The sequence below is a fragment of the Hemiscyllium ocellatum genome, chromosome 44 (assembly GCF_020745735.1).
Source record: "Hemiscyllium ocellatum isolate sHemOce1 chromosome 44, sHemOce1.pat.X.cur, whole genome shotgun sequence".
In the NCBI taxonomy this organism is placed as follows: Eukaryota; Metazoa; Chordata; class Chondrichthyes; order Orectolobiformes; family Hemiscylliidae; genus Hemiscyllium; species Hemiscyllium ocellatum.
Window position 1 is genome coordinate 8,076,890 of NC_083444.1, and position 20,511 is coordinate 8,097,400.

General features: G+C 50.1%; 1 protein-coding gene and 1 non-coding gene across 2 annotated transcripts in view; one reads left to right on the top strand and one right to left on the bottom strand.

The window, feature by feature from the left end:
* The first annotated feature begins 6,443 nt into the window (after nt 1-6,443).
* The window catches only part of LOC132835225 (baculoviral IAP repeat-containing protein 1-like), a 104,805-nt gene continuing 90,737 nt past the window's right edge, over nt 6,444-20,511 (top strand). Inside the window, exon 1 of the mRNA XM_060854592.1 lies at nt 6,444-6,477. The gene's annotated coding sequence lies outside the window, so the exon portion shown is untranslated. The remainder of the gene's footprint in view (nt 6,478-20,511) is intronic.
* Nucleotides 13,153-13,225, bottom strand: trnav-uac (transfer RNA valine (anticodon UAC)). The gene has a single exon. It is a non-coding gene; the product is annotated as a tRNA-Val (tRNA).

Genomic DNA, 20,511 nt, shown 5'->3' on the forward strand with positions numbered 1-20,511 from the left:
TGTGTGTTTGCATTGAGTATATGGGAAGGAGGTAATTTCCAATCCACCCCCTCCCCCCCCCCCCCAAACCCACAGCAGTAGCGTACGCGATTGTGCGAAGTGCCCGGCTAGCTCTGTCGGTAGAGCATGCGGCTCTCAATCTCAGGATTGTGGATTCTTCTCCCACTTTGGGTGATGTGCTCCGTTTTAAAACACGCATGCATTCCCGAACAACAGCTCTCTCCCATTTGGACGCGCCCTGATCTTTCACTGCTCTGAGTCAATCAGGAGGCTCAATACTCTCGGGTTCCTGGTGAAGGGCTTCTGCCCGAAACGTCGATTCTCCTGCTACCTCGGACGCTGCCTGACCTGCTGTACATTTCCAGCACCACACACTTCCCTCTGACCTCCAGCATCTGCAGTCCTCACTTTCTCCTAAATTCTCCCTGCAGTCTGATGGACACACAGACTCTCTCTCTATCTCTGCAGCCTCTCGCTTCACTGAGAGCTCCATTACCCAGTGCTGCTGCCTTTCCCATCGACACTGGGGGAGTGTCAGAACCGTACACACAGAGGCTGCCCTCACTCACAGACACAAACAGTAACCTGCGGCTGTGTAAAACCGCCTGGGGCAGGGGTACAGAGTCTGACTTCCCAGCAGCAGGTGCCTTGGGGTTGGGGGTGGGTATCAATTTTATCACAAGGTCACACTCCTGTTCGTTTATGAGTTTTTTTTTAAATTAAACCCACACAATCAGGAATGAAACTCAAACCGCCAGTTCAAAGGCAAGCTGCAACTTAAATCAGCACCTGAGATCGTTCGGCCAGCCTGACACATACTAACCTCCGATTCCGTTCTTAATGTTCAAATGAAGGCTCAGTCCAGTCAGTGTCTGTATACACCTCTCTGTTCACACAGACTTCTAGCAAACTCTCTCACTCACATTTCAGCCTGTTACTTTGTCAGCACCCCTCCAGTTCAAATATACTCAAACAATTAAGCTTTATTCCCCCTCTGAACAGAACGACCCCGTCCCGCCAATCAAATCGTGCAGCAGGGATCCTGGCGACTTGAGCAAAATGCCTTTCCCATCCAGGCCACTAGGGAGCCCATCCGCACTCAAACTACTGGGGCCCACACATTCCTACACAGACACACATGCACACAAACACTCAGTCACACACACCAATAGTCACACACTCACGCACGCACACACAGACATACATACACACGCACTCGCACATAGTCTCACACACACACAGACACAGTCACATTTCCACAAATTAAAGGGGTTTCTCAGAGACTCAGCACTGCCTTTCCAAACCTCCCACTGGCTCATAGAGTCATAGAGATGTACAGCACGGAAACAGACCCTTCGGTCCAACTCGGCCATGCCAAACAGATATTCCAAAACAACCTAGTCCCACCTGCCATCACCCTGCCCATATCCATCCATACCCTCTCTATTAATAACTGTCCACATGCCTTTTAAATGTTACAATTGTACTAGTCTCCACCACGTCTTCTGGCAGCTCATTCCATCCACGTATCACCCTCAGCGTGAAAACGTTGCCCTTCAGGTCTCTTTTATATCTTTCCCCTCTCACCCTAAATCTATGCCCTCTAGTTCTGGATTCCCCCACCCGATGGAAGAAACTTTGTCTATCTATACTATCCATGGTCTTCATGATTTTATAAACCTCTCTAAGGTCACCCCTCAGCCGCCGACGCTCCAGGGAAAACAGCCCCAGCCTGTTCAGCCTCTCCCTATCGCTTAAATCCTCCAACACTGGCAACATCCGTGTAAATCTTTTCTGAACCCTTTCAAGTTTCACAACATCATTCCGAAAGGAAGGAGACCAGAATTGCATGCAATATTCAAAACGTGACCTAACCAATGTCCTGTACAGCTGCAACATGACCTCCCAACTCCTGTACTCATTACACTGGCCAATAAAGGAAAAGTACCAAAAACCTTCTTCACTATCCTATCTACCTGCGACTCCACTTTCAATGAGCTATGAACCTTCACTCCAAGGTCTCTTTGTTCAGCAACACTCCCTAGGACCTTACCACATGCTGCTGTCCATTCCAATGTATTCAACCCCCTCAGTAAGAAACCCTCTTCTCCTCCCCACTCTGCCAGCATGGACTAAACAGGCGGAAAGGACTCCCCTATGACTACAAGGAGCCCTTCTCCTATTGGGATGTGCAACTGCCTCATTGGAGGAGGGTCGGGACCAATGAGTTGATTTTATGACAACATTGGCAGCACCCTTGTCCTGAGCTGGAGATTTCCAATGTCAGCGAAATTTTATTTAAAAAACCCAGAAATGATCACTGAGGAAATCACAGGGAACTAGCTCACTACAACAACTGACGAGGTAGCACCCAGCATCATCTCTGGCTGGCTCAGTTGGTGACAATGTGAGGGAGCCTGGATCTCAGGGGTGTGGCTCCATGGCCCATGTTGGGTGACTGATGCATTTTGAAAACACGCACCTTCTTTCCAACACCTCTCTGACCCACTCTGCAATCTCCCCTGACCTCTCACTGACCCTATCCACACATCTCCTGCTCTCAGGAATCAATCCTCAGCTTCCCGTGAGGGGTCATCCCCAGCGCTTCTCTCCTTTGACACCTTGCCCTGTCCCGGTTCTGGATGGAACTGTCAGGACAAAACAGAGTGAGGTGTGAGAGTTTGAGCTAGATCCCTGAGGGAGGAGAAAGACATAAAAATGCAGCAAAATGCTCCCACCAAGGATCAAACTGGGGACCTTTTGTGTGTGTGGCGAACGGGATAACCATTGCACTTTGTCAGGTTGGTTTCACATGTCTCTTCCTGTCTGGGACACCCCTCACTTAATGTGAACAGATCTAATCTCAGGGGAGGAGCTGTGTCCCTCTTCCTGACTTCAGTTGTGACAGACACATACTTTCCTTTTCTGAGTCATCACAGGCAGATAGATAGAATGTTTCACTTCCTCCCAGCTGCTTTGACTAGTGCATTTCTCCGCCATACCCATGAGGTTTGTGCTGTGTCACCAAATGACAGAAAGACATTTTGCAAATGGAAGCAGCAGGTTGAGCTGCAACAGCTACTTATGGTTTGTTAGTGCGGTGTGTTTGTTGCTATGCCTTCACAAGAGAGGGCTGTGTTTGGGCAGGTTTACAGGCTGTAACAGACTGAGATCATTTTTTTATTCAGAGAAAAATGAATACTAGGCTTGAGATTTGTATCCAGGCTCCAAGACAGGTGCCGCAGTGTCAGATCACTGTGTTCAGAGAGAGTTGACTCCTGGAGGGCAGCTGTGGATGTTCCATCCTGACCTTACAAGGGGATGGATGATGTTGGTGATGGTTCACGGGATGGGGGCATCGCCTGGCGAGCCCAGAAGGTGTTACCCTGTCCCTAAAATGCAGAAGAGGTTTCCTTAATCAGGCTGGAAGTCTGCAATGAATATGTCCTGAAACATCCAGAATTGCCCCAAACCTTTTATCATTTTAGAGCGTTTCTGTAAAGATATTCTGTGCTGACAAGGCTTATTTTAATCTGATTGTCATCGCAACTGGGTCATAAAAGGTTATTAAAATGGCTGCCCTGGGCATGAGCCAGGCATTTCACTTAACTCACATGACCTCCTGTCAATGTAAGCAATCACCGCTTTCTCATCTCTCTCTCTCTCTCTCTCTCTCTTTCCTTCAGTTACTCTCTCCCCCTCCTCCCTCTCTGTACCTTGTCCCTAACCTCTCCCTCCTCCCTCACCTCTTTCTCACCCTGCATCTCCCCTTTCCTCTTCCCTCTCCCCTTCCCACTCCTCTCCCCCTTTGTACCCCCTCCCCTCCATACCCATCTCTTCCCCACCATTCCCTCCACCCCAACCCCCTCCCCTAACCACTCCCCTTCCCTCTGCTCTCCCTTCAACCCTCCACCTCATCACTCCCCCTTCACCCTCTTCGCTCCCCTTTCTCCCTTCCCTCCCATTTCCTCCTTCCCTCCCCTTTCCCATCCCACCCCTTTCCACCTCCACTTCCCCTGCCCCCTCCACCCTGCCATCTCCCTTCCCCACCCTTTTCCACTCTTCATCTTCCCCACTTCTCTTCCCCACTCTTCCCCTTCCCCATCTCCCTCCCCCACCCCTTCCCCATAACCTCATATCCCCTCCCCTCCCCTTCCCCTGCCACCTTCCTTCCCTCCCCTTCCATGCCCCTTCCACCCTCTTCCCTCATCTTCCCTTCCCATCCACACTATTCCCTCCCTTTCCCTCTCTCCTCTTCTGCCTCTTCACTAGCACTCCCCTTCCCACCTACGCTTCCCTTCTATCAACCCCTCCCTCCTCCCCTCTTCCCCATCGCTCACACACTTCTCTCCTCCACTCTTCTCCCCTTCCCCCTTTCCCATTCTGCCTCCCCTTTCAGCTCCTCCCATAGCCCTCCATTCCCCCTCCTCTCCTCTTCCGTCCCCCACCCCTCTTTCCTCCCTCTTGTCCCCTTCCGATCCCTCTTCCCCACTTCCCCCTCACTCTCTTCCCCCTTGCCCCTCACCTTATTCTACCACCTTTTTCCCCATTCCCCCTCACCCTCTTCCCTCCTTCTTCCTCACACTCTTCCCCTTCCCTCACACCCTCTACCCCTCACCCTCTTTCCCTTCCTCCTTACTGTCTTGCCCCTTACCCTCTTCCCCTTCCTCCCTCAACTTCTTCCCCTTCCCCATCACTGTTTTCCTCTTCCTCCTCACCCTCTTCCCCCTCACCTTCTTCCCCTTCACCCTCACCGTCTTCCCCGCTTCCCCTTACCCTCTTCCTCTTACCTCTCAGCCTCTTCTCCCTCACCCTTTACCTCCTCACCCTCTTCCCCTTTTCCCCCCTCACCCTCTTCGCCGCTTCCCCTTTGGAGAGGGTGCAGAGAAGATTTACGAGGATGTTGCCTGGGATGGAAGATTCGAGCTATGAAGAGACTTTGAGTAGGTTAGGTTTGTTTTCATTAGAAAACAGGAGATTAAGGGGGGACCTGATTGAGGTTTACAAAATCATGAAGGGTATAGACAGTGTGGATAGAGACAAGCTTTTTCCCCGAGTGAGGGATTCAACAATGAGAGTTCACACGTTCAAGGTGAAAGGTGAAAGGTTTAAGGGGGAAACATACGGCAAGTACTTTACACAGAGGGTGGTAGGTGCCTGGAACGTGTTGCCAGCAGAGGTAGTAGAGACAGGCACGGTGGATTCATTTAAGTGCATCTGGATAGATGCATGAGTAGGTGAGGAGCAGAGGGATACAGATACTTAAGAATTGCACGATAGGTTTCGACACTGGATTTCGATCGGCACTGACTTGGAGGGCCGAAGGACCTGTTGCTGGGCTGAAAATTTTCTTTGTTCCTTATTCCTCCCTCACCCGCTGTCTCCTCTCTTCCCCCTTCCCACTCTTCCCTCCGCCTCTTCCCATCTTCTGCTTCCCATCCCCTTTCACCCTCTCCTCTCCCCATCTCCCCCACCCACTTCTTCAATCCTCCTCTCACCCCTTTCCTCCCCTGCTCACCCCCTTCCGTCCCCATCTACCCCGTCCGCCTCCCCTCCAACTCCCCCCTCCCTCTTTCCTCTCCCTGTCCTCTCCCCTTCTCCTCCCCTCCTGTCGACTCCCCTCACCCCTCCGACACCTCCCCCCAACACTAACCCTCTCCATTCCTACCCCTCTCCCACCCCTCCACTCCCTTTCTCCTCTCACCCCCACCCCATTCTCTTCCCACCCCCTCTCCTCTGCACATACCCCAGCTCAGCTCCCCCTTGCAACCACAACCCTCTCCCCTTTCCCCTCCCCTCTCTCCCCTGCCCTCTTCCCACCCACGAATTCCCATCCCCTTTCCCCCATTCCCCTACCCTTCCCTCGACTCCCCTCCACCCACTAACCTCTCCCCTCCCCTTCCCACTCCCCATTCTCCCTCACACCCAAATCCTCATCCCCTTTCCCCTCCCCTTCCCCTCTCTCCGACTCTCCCTACCCACTTCCCACCCCTCCTCTCTCCCCATTCCCGTCACTCTGTCTCTCCTCCTTTCCTATCTGTTTCCCTCTCTCTCTCTCACACACACACACACACACACACACACACACACACACACACACACACACACACACACACACACACACACACACTGTCTCCGCACACAGACACATTGTTGATCTGTGTGTGTGTGTTCCGCAATTCATACAGGAAGTTGTGCCACAAGCAGTGGGCCGGTCGGACGGTAAGTGACAGAAATCACCTGAACTCTGGTGAAGCAAGAGCCGGTCCTGGTCACTCAGAGAAAGCCAAAACACACTGCCCGTCAATATTCAGAGCTGGCTCTGGGAGGTCGACTGCAGGGAGAGATCACCCCTTTGAGCAGAAGGACTGGAGCAACTGACTGAGAAGCTGAAAGACCATGCACCGACAGAAAGTGAACCGATCTGGGACCCCACTGAGGCAAGGGATCAGCACATTGGTTGGGTTTGACATTAAGGTAATCTCATCCATCTCTCTCCCTGATGCGCGAGAGTGAATGTGGGGTTGGGTAGGGGTGTGGAAGGGGGCAACAGTAGAGATGGCCATTCGGCCCACCCACCCAAATACTTTTGGCTCAAGTCGAGAACCATTGACCACTCTCATCCAGGTTGACAGGAAGGGGTGCAGGGCCTGGAAATCAGAGTCAGGAGATGTGAGGCTGATAGAGCTTAGAAGACAGCATCCAAGAATCAGGAAAATCAATGTTTCGGTCAACAGGAAGGTCAATGGTCCGAAAGCCTTTGTCAGGGCTGAAAGGGGTGGGGGGAGCCCAGAAGTCTATAGAAGGAGGGGATTTGGCCTGGGGGGGTAAGGTGGTGGGATGATGGTATGCGGAAGCAGTGAGAAGGATGAACAGCTGACATGAGGTCAGGGCAGGGAGGCAAGGAGAAGGGGGAAGGCTAGAGATGGAATTAGGCTGCAGAGGGAGGATGGGGGAATTCTGAAGCTGCTGAATTCAATACTGAGGTCACTGAGCTTATGCCCGAAACGATGGTTCCCCTGCTCCTCTGACGCTGCCTGACCAGCTGTGCCTTTTCCAGCGTCACGCTTTTTGAGTACTCGCTCAGCAGATCATGGGATGGACATGGTACCGGAGAGGGAGAGGAGAGGGAATTAAAGCAGATGGCAACCAGAAGGTCAGGTTGGTTGGCACAGACGGAGCGCAGATGCTCAGCGAGTCTGCGTTTGGTCTCCCCCCGATACAGAGACCACATCAGGAGCAATGGATCGGGTTGGATGACGTGCAGGTGAATCTCTATCAGATCTGAAGCTTCAGGAAGAGGGGAGGAGTGGGGGCAGGTGGCAAGGGAGTGGTCCTGGGTGTAAGTGGAGAGGTCAGTGGGGAGTGCAGAGTCGATGAGGGAGTGGCAGAGTGAAACGATCCCTGTGGATAGTGAAAAAGGGTGGGGAATGGAGTTTCTCTTTTGGTGATGGAGTCTCTTTCCAGCTCATGGTAATGTTGGATGGTTTTGGAGGTTGGTGTGAAGGAATGTGAGGATGAAGGGGACTCTCAATTCTTATTATCATTGGGGGTGGGGTGGGAAGGAGGGTTCTATCTGCTGTGGGAGGATTTGAGCCTGCATTCCACACACCCCAACTCCACCTGCCCACCCACCCACCCAAATATCATCTGGGTCTTTGGAGTAACAATCCAGTGCGAATACCACAAAGCCATCACTTCTCCTCGATCTGGGTGTTGAATGTTCCTGCTCTGAATCTGCTCTCACTCTGTTTTCACTTCATCTCTAAAGACCATGAAACATCAGAGCAGAATTTTGGTCATTCAGCCCATCCAAGTCTGCTCCGCCACTCAATCATGTTTGATAAGTTTCAGATAAAGATCACAAGACATAGGAGAACTTAGGCCAACTCAGAGTAACAACTTTCCAACTCTCTGTAGGTTCCATAAACCGCTCACTAAGATATACAGAGTTACACTTGTCCATCCATTCCCCTGTGGAAACAACTCTGTGATTCTCACAGAGTCCTATCACCAGCTTCAGGAATGAAGAAGGGCTCATGCCCGAAACGTCGACTCTCCCGCTCCTTGGATGCTGCCTGACCTGCTGCGCTTTTCCAGCAACACACTTTCAGCCATATCCATCCAAACCTGTTACTGTTTGGAATTCTCTTCCTCGGACACCAGCGCAGGATGGGTAATCCAATGTACCCAAGGCCTGACATTCTGATCCACAGGGAGTTCTATACAAAGGACGGCTTTTTTCCCGTTCTCCCTCTCAAGTCGTTGAGGAATACAAGAGATTCCAGCTCACACCGATTCTGATTTTGAATTCCAGATGCCCGTACCTACCGGCGAGAGACAAGGAGGATGGCAGAGTTGTGAGTCAGGAACGGCTTCAGTGACCATCACCCACCATGCTGGTAAAGTGGATCTGCCCCTTTGCCCCCAGAAGGGGACAGCGTCTTTCAGGGGCTTGTTGGCAGCTGGATGCTGACAGCACCCACGTGCTCTCCCAGCCCCCACCAAAGCCCACACAACCGCCAGCTCTTCCCCTTTGATCTGACAAGAACTGCCAGGGGCACGTGAGAATGACCATGACCTCAATCATCCTTTGCCAAGATTACTCCTGCCACACGCAGATGGTTGGCAAGGACAATGTTTGTTGCCTGTTGGTCATGTGCCAGTGTTGGTGGCAAGGCTGGCTGGGCCATGAGACTGGCCTTTTGGACTTCACTATGTTGCTAACCTACTCAAGAGGGCCCTTAATTCAACACTGCACTGGGAGGAATCCCCCACACCCCTTCCTCAGTGTCAGCCCTGGTTCCAGATTGTAGTGTTGGGAACAGGTCTTGCTCTATCTAGGCCAAAGGTGGCACAGTGGTTAGTACTCCTGTCTCGTAACACCAGGGACCCAGGTCCGATCACCCCCCAGGCAACTGTGTGGAGTTTGCGTGATCGCCCCGTGCCAGTGTGGGTTTCCTCCCACAGGACAAAGATGGGCCCACCCAGCGATGCACATGCCCCGTGCTGAATTAAGAAAGAACATGCATTTATATCACCTGCTTTGCCTGTTACATGTTGGACCAAATTCTATTTTCCTTCACCCCCTAATTGGAAACATTACTCTGGAATTCCTGGTTTGATTTTCTAGAGAGTCAGTAAAATGCAGGAATCCTAAGGTGTACAAAGGATTGTAGGGGCTGGATGAGGTTTCAGAGATGGGGAGGGTTTTGGCACTAGAGGAGGTGGCAGAGATAGGGAGAGATACGGGGCTGGAGGAGTCTCCAGAGATAAGGAGGTATATAGGGGACAGAGCAGGTTTACAGGGATAAGGGGGTTTGTAAGGTCTGGAGGAGGTAACAAGGGTAGGGAGAGATATAGGAACAGGAGGAGGTAACAGACAGGGAGGGATGTAGGGGATGGAAGAGGTTATAGAGCTAGGGAGGGCTGTAGGGGAACATAGGAAGTTACGAAGATAGGGAGGGTTATCGGGGCTGGAGGAGGCAACTACTCCAAATCCAGCATGCAGGCTAAATCTGAGGATTCCAATCCTGGTGAGGCAGTTATTGGAATCAAAGCTGTATTTGTAAATCTGGGATTGAAAGCTTGACTCTGTGATGGTGACTGAGAAACAGCCATCAAATTGTGTAAAAACCCATTTGCGCTCAAATTGTCCTTTAGGGAGGGGAGTCTGTCATCTTTTCAGTCTGGGCCCTCATCTCTTACCAGCTAATTTTCTTCCCAAACTGTCCTACCCCACAGCCAAAGCAGCCAGAATCGGTCAACTTTGGAAACCGAATGTTCTCGATCTGAGAATGAATGAGGAGCTCAGCGACCTGGGCTGGAGGGATTTCTTCCTGACCCTGGATGACGTGTGCCAGCTGAGGGATCTGAATATTTCCCGTCTGTAGGGGAACCAACTGAAATCCCAGGCAGACACGTTCAAGGCCTTTGTGCAGTGTGTCTCTCAGCTCCTAGCCCTGGTGACCATCCGCATGCTGAGCTGGTTGTTGGATGACAAGGACTTCAACTTGTTCAACTCCATGAAGGAGACCCACCCCAGTCTCGCCGTCTGTTCTTGTGGTGGGTGCTCCCATTCACGCCTATCATCCAGGCCGATGAGTAGAAATGGTTTGGGGTGTTGTCATATGGACGATGCACCATTTCAAGAGGCTGCTTCCCCTCCGTCCCCTCACCAACATTCCCCCAACCCTAACCACGGCTAAAGAAACTTGAAGCAGAGATTTTGCCCTGGGATGGGGATAAAGGTGAGTTTGAGAAGATTTGTAGCTCAGTTTGAGGTTCTGTTTGTTCTCTGAGCTGGAAGGTTCGTTTTCAGATGTTTCATCACCATACTAGGTAACATCTAGTTCCCTACTCAAACCCCTTGGCATCATGGAAGCCCACAAACCCACCAACACACTGAAACAGCAGCTCATGAACTTGAAACACATGATGCAGACAACAAACAAAAATAATGTCATTTACAAAATACCTTGCAAGAACTGTAGCAAACACTACATTGGACAAACAGGCAGACAACTAGCTACCAGGATACATGAACTAGCCACAAAAAGACGTGACCCACTCTCACTAGTATCCTTATATACAGATGAGGAATGATGCCTCTTCGACTGGGACAACACATCCGTCCTAGGACAAGTCAAACAAGACATGAATGAGCCTTCCTTCCAACCAGAACTCTATCAACAAACACAACATCGACTTAGATCCCATTTACCACCCTCGAGAAAAAGAACAGGAAATGTCATCACCATAGGAAATGACATCACCTACCCACGGAAATCCAAACATATAAGTAGAAAGTGGGCTACACCACAGTGCTTCATCTGGAGGCTCACTGAAGATATTATCGAGTATGATGATGAAACGTCTGAAAACGAACCTTCCAGCTCAGCGAGCAAACCTACACCCCTGAGGAGAAAGGGTATAGGCAACTACTGGTTGGATGAAAGATTAGCTGTGATTTTACACGAATGGAGGGGCCGCCTCAAAAATGGACTCCCACTGTTCTTATATTTATAATGGCTTTAAAATGATATCACAGGGTGGGATCTACTTTTCAATTGATACTGTAATGGAAGATGTGTGATCTCCATCACAATATCATTTGTTTTAAACTTTGGAGTTTAAAGTAATTGCACTTGGGTCTTTGCCTATTCTTGTGAAAGCTTAGATAATTAATTAAGTCATGACTTTAAACCTGTACGTGCCTCATGTAGTGTCCATGGAAGTTTGTTTATATTTATTTGGGGTGAAACAATAGGAAAAAGAAAACATTGAAAGGCATTACCTTGCTTCTGTGTTTAGAATAATCGTGGATTGATTTCAACATAGAAAAGCCAAGAGCTTGGGAAGCTTTTGGGCACTTTAACGGGAATCTGACTGAAGTCAGATGGAAGTGTGGCCTCTCCTGGACAAAGGGGATTATTCAGAACAGTTGAGGACATATCCATTATTCAAAGCTGAGAAAGTCTAAGCTCTCAGTCATGTAAGTGGGAGATGTAAAAGAACTCGCAGCTCGACAGACCTGAACTGAGAGAAAATAATTAAGTTGAACCTACTAATTTGATGGGGAAGGGAATTTTATCGGATTTTTGTAATGTTTGGGATGTGATTTTGTTTAGTCATTTGTGTTGTCTTAGTTTTTTTTTCTTTTGTCCTGGTTTATTTTGTTAATAAACCTTTACCATGAAACGCAAATCTACAGCTTATTGAGACATACGTTTCAATGAAAGACTGCCACGTTAAATTAAAAAAGAAACAAGATATGACCTATCAAGCATTTTAATACAACAAGCAAGGAGAATGTGAGAACTGCAGATGCTAGAAATCAGAGGTGATGAAGGGCTTATGCCCGAAAGGTCAATTGTCCTCCTCCCTGGATGCTACCTGGTGTGCTGTGCTTATCCAGCACCACTCTCAACTACAACAAAGAAGGGTAGGGTTTATCCAATTAAAAGTAAGACCTTGAGTAGTGTTGTAGAATGGAGCGACCTAGGGGTTCAGGCACATAATCCTTCCAAGTTTTTGTCACATATAAACAGAATGGTTAACAATATGTTTTGCACCTATTGCTCAGTCCTTCATTGCTTTCATTGTATGAGTTGGAATTTGATACTGAGGTTGCATAGGATATGGGTGAGTGCTCTTCTGGAGTACTGTCTCCAGTTCTGGTCGCATTATTATCGGAAGGATACGAATTAAGCTGGGGAGGGTTCAGAAGAGATATACCAGGATGTTGCCGGGAATGAAGAGTTTCATTTGTAAGGAAAGGCTGGGACTTATTTCCCTGCTCCCCAGGGAACTGGCCCAAACTCTCACACCTCACTCTGTTTCTTACTTACTATCCTGCCATCCAGCCATTCAATGCCAGCCCTGCTGCAGCTATTGATCAACGGCACGGGGTGGGGAGTTAAAAATTACACAATGCCAACAGGTTGATTTGGAAGCACTAGCTGTCGGAGCACTGCTCCTTCAGTGAAGCGACCTGTGAAGGAACGGTGCTCCAGAGAAAGCTGTTGGACTATAACTTGGTGTTGTGTGATTTTTAACTTTGTCCACCCCAAACCCACACAGACACGGGGAGAATGTGCAAACTCCACACAGTCAGTCGCCTGAGTCGGGAATTGAATTTGGGTCTACTGGCACGGTAAGACAGCAGTGCTAATCACTGTGCCACCGTGCTGCCCACTACTGCTTTTGCCATGGACACTGGGGGAGGGTGTGGGCAGCACACATTCACACTCACTCACACACAAAGAATTGGATAGAGCTCTCAAGGATAGTGGAATCAAGGGTTATCGAAATAAGGCAGGAACAGGATACTGATGTAAGATGATCACCCATGATCATATTGAATGGTGATGAAGGATCGAAGGGGAGAGTGGCCTGCTCCTGTACCTATTGTCTATGTCTATACTCTTGACTCCGTTATCTCCCTCTCTTTCTGTTTATGTGTACCTGTCTCTCTTCCCCTGTTTGTGTGAGAGAGAGAGACAGAGAAAGAAGATTCCCTGGGCTGAGGAAGTGGGCTGAAAGTGCGAAGAGAACAGAGTGGAGTGGAGAGGGAGCTCTGGGCTATCTTATCCCACACCACTCCTTGCATTCGACCACCCAATCACATCCTGACAGGAAAGGGAGGCATAATGTTCCCACCCAGGATCGAACTGGGGACCTTCTGCGTGTAAAGCGAACGTGATAACCACTACACTATGGAAACAACCCTGGGCGGCAGGGGATGTCCATTCCCCTGGGCCCCTTGGGCCCGTTTTACGATTCACTGTGAATAAAGACAGCTTCAGTTCCAAGACAGAAGCTGTGTGCAAACTCATCCACCCGAAGTCTCTCTATGTCTCTGTATTTCTCCCTGTTTCTGTAGCTTCCTGTCTGTATGTCTGTCCCCCTGTGTTTCCCTCTCTGTCTCGATTTCAGCCTCCATATCTCTCTTTCTTTCTCTGCCTGTGTGTGTATGTGTGTCTCTGCATGTGTGTTTCACTGTTGGGACGGTGCCGAGAGATCTGTGTGGATGCTGCAGGTTGTGAGTGTTTGCGGTGATTGTGTGAGAGGGAGGTGGGGGCAGGTTGCCCGACAGCAGCAGCAGCAGGAGGAGGAACCTTGGATGAGTTTGGTCCAATCCAAGCAATGGGTTGTAGATATTGTTGATTTCAATTTCCGATTCATCTCTCCCTCTCCCTCTCTGTATCTCTGGGTCTCCCTCAGGATGAGGAGGGGCCTGGATGAGTTGTGTCCAATCCAAGCTGTGGATTGTAAGTTCTGTTGTTTTTAATTTCTGATTTCCAGCAGCAGTAGGCACTTTTACATTGGAAACAGAAAACGTCGTAGATATAATCTCAGTTCCGGGAGATTGGCTGCGTGCAAACTCATACACCGAGACTCTCTGGCTCTGTATCTCCATCTCACTCTCTCTGACTCCCTGCGTCTCCCTCTCCATCTCGATTTCTGTCTGTCTTCGTATGTCCCCCACCTCTCTCACTCTTCACAACATGCACTTCCACTCTGCCTCTGTCACTGATCCGAGTGAACATCCAGGCTCCTTTCCCTCTGCAGTCTGACGGAATACAGTGAGGCACAAACTCTGCTGGTTTTGCTGAGAGCTCCATGACCGAGTGCTGCTGCCGCTGCTGCCGCCTTCCCCGCCGACAGTGGTGGAAGGTTTGGGCCGTGCTCAGGGAGGCTGCACGTTGTCACACTCACTCACAGACACAAGCGAGAAAGTGTGTTTTTTTTTTGTAAATCGTCCCTGGTCGGAAGAGGGATCGTGTCGATTTTCCGACACAATCGCACACCCGTCATTAATGATGTTTCAAGCAAAAACGAGGATGTCAGGAGTGGGATCTGAAACCATGCCGCCAGTGGAGATGGCGAGCTGCACGCAGCGCCTTAGACCGCGCAGCCATCCTGAAGATAACACAGGGCCCTATTGCCGCCCTGCTCGCAGGAAGTTTCAGTCCCGGCAGGATCAGTTCAGGAGGATTGGAAAGAAGTTATTCAGGGTGAGGACCAGTTCAGTCAGGAACTCCAAACTCCCACTTCCTCCAAACTAAAGGAGTTGCCGTGGGTACCCGCATGGGCCCCAGCTATGCCTGTCTCTTTGTAGGATATGTGGAACAGTCCATCTTCCGCAACTACACTGGCACCACCCCCCACCTTTTCCTCGGCTACATCGATGACTGTATCGGCGCTGCCTCGTGCTCCCACGAGGAGGTTGAACAGTTCATCCACTTTACCAACACCTTCCATCCCGACCTCAAATTCACCTGGACTGTCTCAGACTCCTCCCTCCGCTTCCTAGAACTTTCCATTTCTATCTCGGTCTACCGACTCAACGCAGACATCTACTATAAACCGACTGACTCCCACAGCTACCTGGACTACACCTCCTCCCACTCTGCCCCCTGTAAAAACGCCATCCCATACTCCCAATTCCGTCGTCTCCGCCGCATCTGCTCGCAGGAGGACCAGTTCCAATACCGTACAGCCCAGATGGCCTCCTTCTTCAAGGACCGCAGATTCCCCCCAGATGTGATCTACGATGCCCTCTACCGCATGTCCTCCACTTCCCGCTCCCCTGCCCTTGAGCCCCGTCCCTCCAACCACCACCAAGACAGAACCGCACTGGTCCTCACCTACCACCCACCAACCTCCATATACAGCGTATCATCTGCCGTCATTTCTGCCACCTCCAAACGGACCCCACCACCAGGGATATATTTCCCTCCCCTCCCCTATCAGAGTTCCGCAAAGACCACTCCCTTCGTGACTCCCTCGTCGGGTCCACACCTCCACCAACCCAACCTCCACTCCCAGCACCTTCCCCTGCAACCGCAGGAAATGCAAAACTTGCGCCCACACCTGCTCCCTTACTTCTCTCCAAGGCCTCAAGGGATCCTTCCATATCCGCCACAAATTCACCTGCACCTCCACACACATCATCTATTGCATCCGCTGCACCCGATGTGGCCTCCTCTATATTGGGGAGACGGGCCGCCTAAATGCGGAACTCTTCAGGGAACACCTCTGGGACGCCCGGACCAACCAAACCAACCACCCCGTGGCTCAACACTTTAACTCTCCCTCCCACTCCACCGAGGACATGCAGGTCCTTGGACTCCTCCATCGCCAGAACATAACAACACAACGGTTGGAGGAAGAGTGCCTCATCTTCCGCCTAGGACACCTCCAACCACAAGGGATGAACTCAGATTTCTCCAGTTTCCTCATTTCCCCTCGTCCCACCTTGTCTCAGTCGATTCCCTTGAACTCAGCACCACCTTCCTAACCTGCAATCCTCTTCCTGACCTCTCCGCCCCCACCCCACTCCGGCCTATCACCCTCACCTTGACCTCCTTCCACCTATCACATCTCCATCGCCCCTCCCCCAAGTCCCTCCTCCCTACCTTTTATCTTAGCCTGCTGGACACACTTTCCTCGTTCCTGATGAAGGGCTTGTGCCCGAAATGTCGAATCTCCTGTTCCTTGGATGCTGCCTGACCTGCTGTGCTTTAACCAGCAACATATTTTCAGCTCTGATCTCCAGCATCTGCAGACCTCACATTTTACACAAGGTCACACCCCAGTCTTCCATGAAGACAAAACACAACCCTCACTGTTAGGACTGGGAGTTTAAACCACGCCTCCAGGGGAAACTGCGACCTGAATGCAGCGCCTTAGACCGCTCGGTCATTCAGACCAATACTAGCCACTGGCTCCACAATGCTCACTGGAAGTCTCAGTCCAGGCACTATCAGCCCACACATATCTAGCAAACGTTCTCACACGCACATACATTTTAAAATCTGTTGCTTTGTCAGGCAAGGGAGGGGGGGCACAAATATTATCAAATAATTAATTCCATCTCCTCCCCAATGTGGTCCTTCACAATCCGGTCTGGTCTGTCAAATGCGGTTGAATAATTTTGCACGAGTTTTGTAGGTTATCTCCCCTTCAGCATGGAGGTGGGGGTGGGGGTTTGTCGGCGATGAGGTGAAGCACTGCGGCAGATGGATGGAGAGCAGTGTTGGGGTGATGACACAGCTCTGCTTCACACTGGGCTGAACAGGGAATGGGTCGGTGCTGGAGCTTTCTCACTCACTCAGCGCTGCCTTGACACACCTCCCACTGGCTTATTTGGCAGTACAGAACAAACTTATGAAGGTGTCACCCTTAGAGGTAGTCATGCTTTTAAAATGAGAGAGCGCCACACCCTCCTTCCGACAGACAGACAGACAGACACGCACACACAGACACCAAGGGAGTTTCTCACTCACTCAGCGTTGTCTATTGACACCTCCCACTGGCTCACGTTGCTGCACACTCCCATTTATCCAACCCTTCAGCGAGAATCCCTCCCCACCGCAAGCACAGACTAAATGGGCGGAATGATCTCCTCAATGAATATAAGGAGCTCCCCTCCCAATGGGGAGTGCAAAGACCTCATTTGGAGGAGGGTCGGGATCAATGAGGTGAATCTGCCAGCAGCACTCCCTGCTTGAACTGGAGATTTCCGACATCAGCCAGATTTCTTTTTAATCCCGAAGTGATCGCTGGGGAAATCACTGGGAACAATTTCACTACAGCAACTGATGAGGTAACACCCAGCATCATCTCTGGCTGCCTCAGTTGGTTACAATGTGGGAGAGCCTGGATCTCAGGGATGTGGCTCCAAGGCCCATGTTGGGTGACCGACGTCTTTGGAAACACGCTCCTTCTTTCTCACAGCTCTCTGACCCACTCTGCAATCTCCCCTGACCTCTCACTGACCCTGCCACACATTTTCGGCTCGAAGGAAGCAACTCTCAGCTTCTGATGGGTGACGTATGAGTTTCCCGAGGGAGGCAAAAGATACAAATTGAGGTATAATGCTCCCACCCAGAGTAAAACCGAGGAGCTTTCACGTGTGAGGTGAAACTGATAACCACTACGCCAAGGGAGCAGCAATGAAGTCGAGACTTTGTACATGACACAAGGGGCAGCTCTGCAATTCACAGTGAATAGATAGAACCTCAGCTTTGGGACATTGTCTGTGTGCAGACTCATATACTGAGGGTCTCTCGCTGTGTCTTTCTATCTCTCTCCCCATCTCTCTGTATCTCCCTCTCTCTATCTGTCTCTATCATTGTGTGTCCCTCTCTGTCTAGATTCCTGTTTCCGTTATCTCCCTTTTTCTCTTTGTCCCTCTGTGTGTGAATGTGTCTGTGTGCCTGTCTCTCTCCATCAATGTGTTTGTGTGTGTGTATGTGTGTGGGCGCCTGTCTCTCTCCATCAATCTGTCTGTGTGTCTCTGTGTGTGAACTTGACCGGTGTCACAGTGTAAATGCAGCAGGTTGTGAGTGTTTGCAGTGTGTGTGTGGGAGGGTGATGATTGCAGGTTCCCCCGACAGCAGCAGCAGCAGGAGGAGGAGCCTGGATGCGTTTTGTCAAATCCATCTGTGGGTTGTAAATAATGTTATTTTAAATTTCCGATTCCCAGCAGCAGTAGCACTTTTACATACGAAACAGACAACATCATAGATAGTGAATTGATATAATCTCAGCTCCAAGATATTGGCAGTGTGCAGACTCATACACTGTCAGTCTCTGTATCTGTATCACTCTCTCTGTATCTTCCTGTCTGTATCTCTGTCTCCCTGTGTCTCCCTCTCCATGTCGATTTCTGTATCTGTATCTTATCTCTCTCAATCTCTCTCCGTGTGTGTGTGTGTGTGTGTGTGTGTGTGTGTGAGAGAGAGAGAGAGAGAGAGAGAGACCTTGGCCGATGTGATGGTGGGAATTCTGCAGCTTGTGAGTGTATGCAGTGAGTGTGTGAGAGGGCGGTGTTTGCAGATTCGCCGGGCAGCAGAATCAGGAGGGGGAGCCTGCATGAGTTTTGCCCAATCCAAGCTGTGATCAGTTCGTTCAGATCATAATTGCGTGGAAGCTCGTATCCATGGAGAGATCAGGAGACCGTAGAGGCTCGCTTCTCCCTGCAGCCTGATGCACTGTCGTGATGCACAGAGTCTCTCTGCAGCCCCTCGTTTTACTGACATCTCCGTCAGTGAGGGCTGCTGCCTTTATTATTGACACTGAGGGAGTGTGTGGGACCTACACAGAGAGGCTGCACACAGTCATACTCACTCACAGACAGACACAAACGTTAAAGTGTGATTTTTGTAAACTATGATCAAGTTTGAGAACACCAAAGCTAAAACAAAAGCAACACGTTAACTGACTTATCTTAGTGATTGGGACTCTTGCAAGTCAATTGTTAAAGATCTCCTATTCAAAAGATTCACTATGTATTTAAGTGCGTTCCATCCTTTAACAGGCTGAGACCAGAAATCAAACGGGTGTCTGACGACCTCTGAACTGTCAAAATCGTCTGGAGCCAAACGTGCGCATATTGTTCCTCGTCCCGGGCAAATGTGTTTGATTCCCTGAATAGGACTGGCAGCCCTGATTATAAATCTCATTAACTGCCTCCTGTTCCTATTAACGCACTTTCTTGCATAGTAACAAGGGTGTATGAAGATCAACAATGAGACATTGCAAAATCCTATTGTCTACCTCCTTTCCTATTAACATAAGATTCTGAATAGTACAGTAACAGGCTCCTGTAAAAATAAATCTCGATATCTGTCACAGGAAGGTGGACTCAGTAGTTATTGTTATACGATGTAAGCCAGACCCGAATAAGATATAAAGATACTGCCTGTATACAATGTTCAGAGATTCATCACGGGGTGCCTAAACAAGATGGCTGCGGGACTCCTGATGGTGTCACTCCTAAACTGTCACCGGCTGTTCAGTAATAAAGTGCTGACCTTTGAACTGAAACTTGTGCCACCTCGAGTTAAGAGTCAGCATTTCATAATGATTTTCGAAAATTAAGTGCAGCGTTACACAAACAATTAGGGGACAATATTGGGCCCCTGTGCGGGACCTGGGATCCGGACTCCTGTGAGCAGCTCCTTTGTTTCATCGGCAGGTCAGCAATGTTCCAGACACCCATCATCCCCATTCTTGATAACAATCACTCCCACTCTGCCTCTGTCACTGATCTGAGTCAAGGAGAGGCTCGCTTCTCCCTGCAGTCTGATGGAGTGCAGCGACACACACACAATCTCTCTCTGCACAAGTTTTCCCTGCAATTGCTCGTTTTAGTGAGAGCTCCATTACCGAGTGCTGCTGCCTTTACCATCGACACTAGGGGAGGGAATGGAACGGACACACCGAGGCTGCACACAGTCACACTCACTCACAGACACAAACGTTAAAGGGTGGTTTTGCAAATTGTCCCTGGAGCAGCGGGAGAACAAACCCTTGCGGGGGAAGGAGAGTGTCACTTTTATCACAAGATCGCACGCTAGTCACTGTTAACTTTTAAAACAAACGCTTTCCAGTCAAGAGTGACAATTCCAACACATGCCGCCAGGGGAGACTGCGAACTGAGACCATCCTGGCCCAAGTTATCCAGGTACCGGCTCCACTATGTTCCCAGGAAGTCTCAGTCCAGGCGCATCAGTCCACACAAATGTCTGTCAAACTCACTCTCTCTCACACTCACACACACTCTCATTTTACAACCTGTTGCTTTGTTAGGGCAAGGTGTGCAAAAATATTCTCAAAAAATTAATTCCCTCCCCCACCACCCTCTGGCCATTGTCTTTAACAATCCCGTCTGGACGATCAAACGAGGTTGAATAATTTCACACTAGTTTTGTAGGATAGCTCCCCTCTCTCCAGCAGGGGGTTTGTAGGCGATGAGGTGAAGCACTGCGGGGGATAAATGGAGAACAGTGTTGGGGTGATGACACAGCTCTGCTTCACACTGGGCTGAACAGGGAATGGGTCGGTGCTGGAGCTTTGTCACTCACACAGCGCTGGCTCGACACACCTCCCACTGGACCATGTTGCTGCCCATTCCCATTTGATCTAACCGCCGCAGCGAGAACCGCACCCGCTGTGCCAGCACAGACTATATGGGCAGATTAGTCTCCTCTATAAATG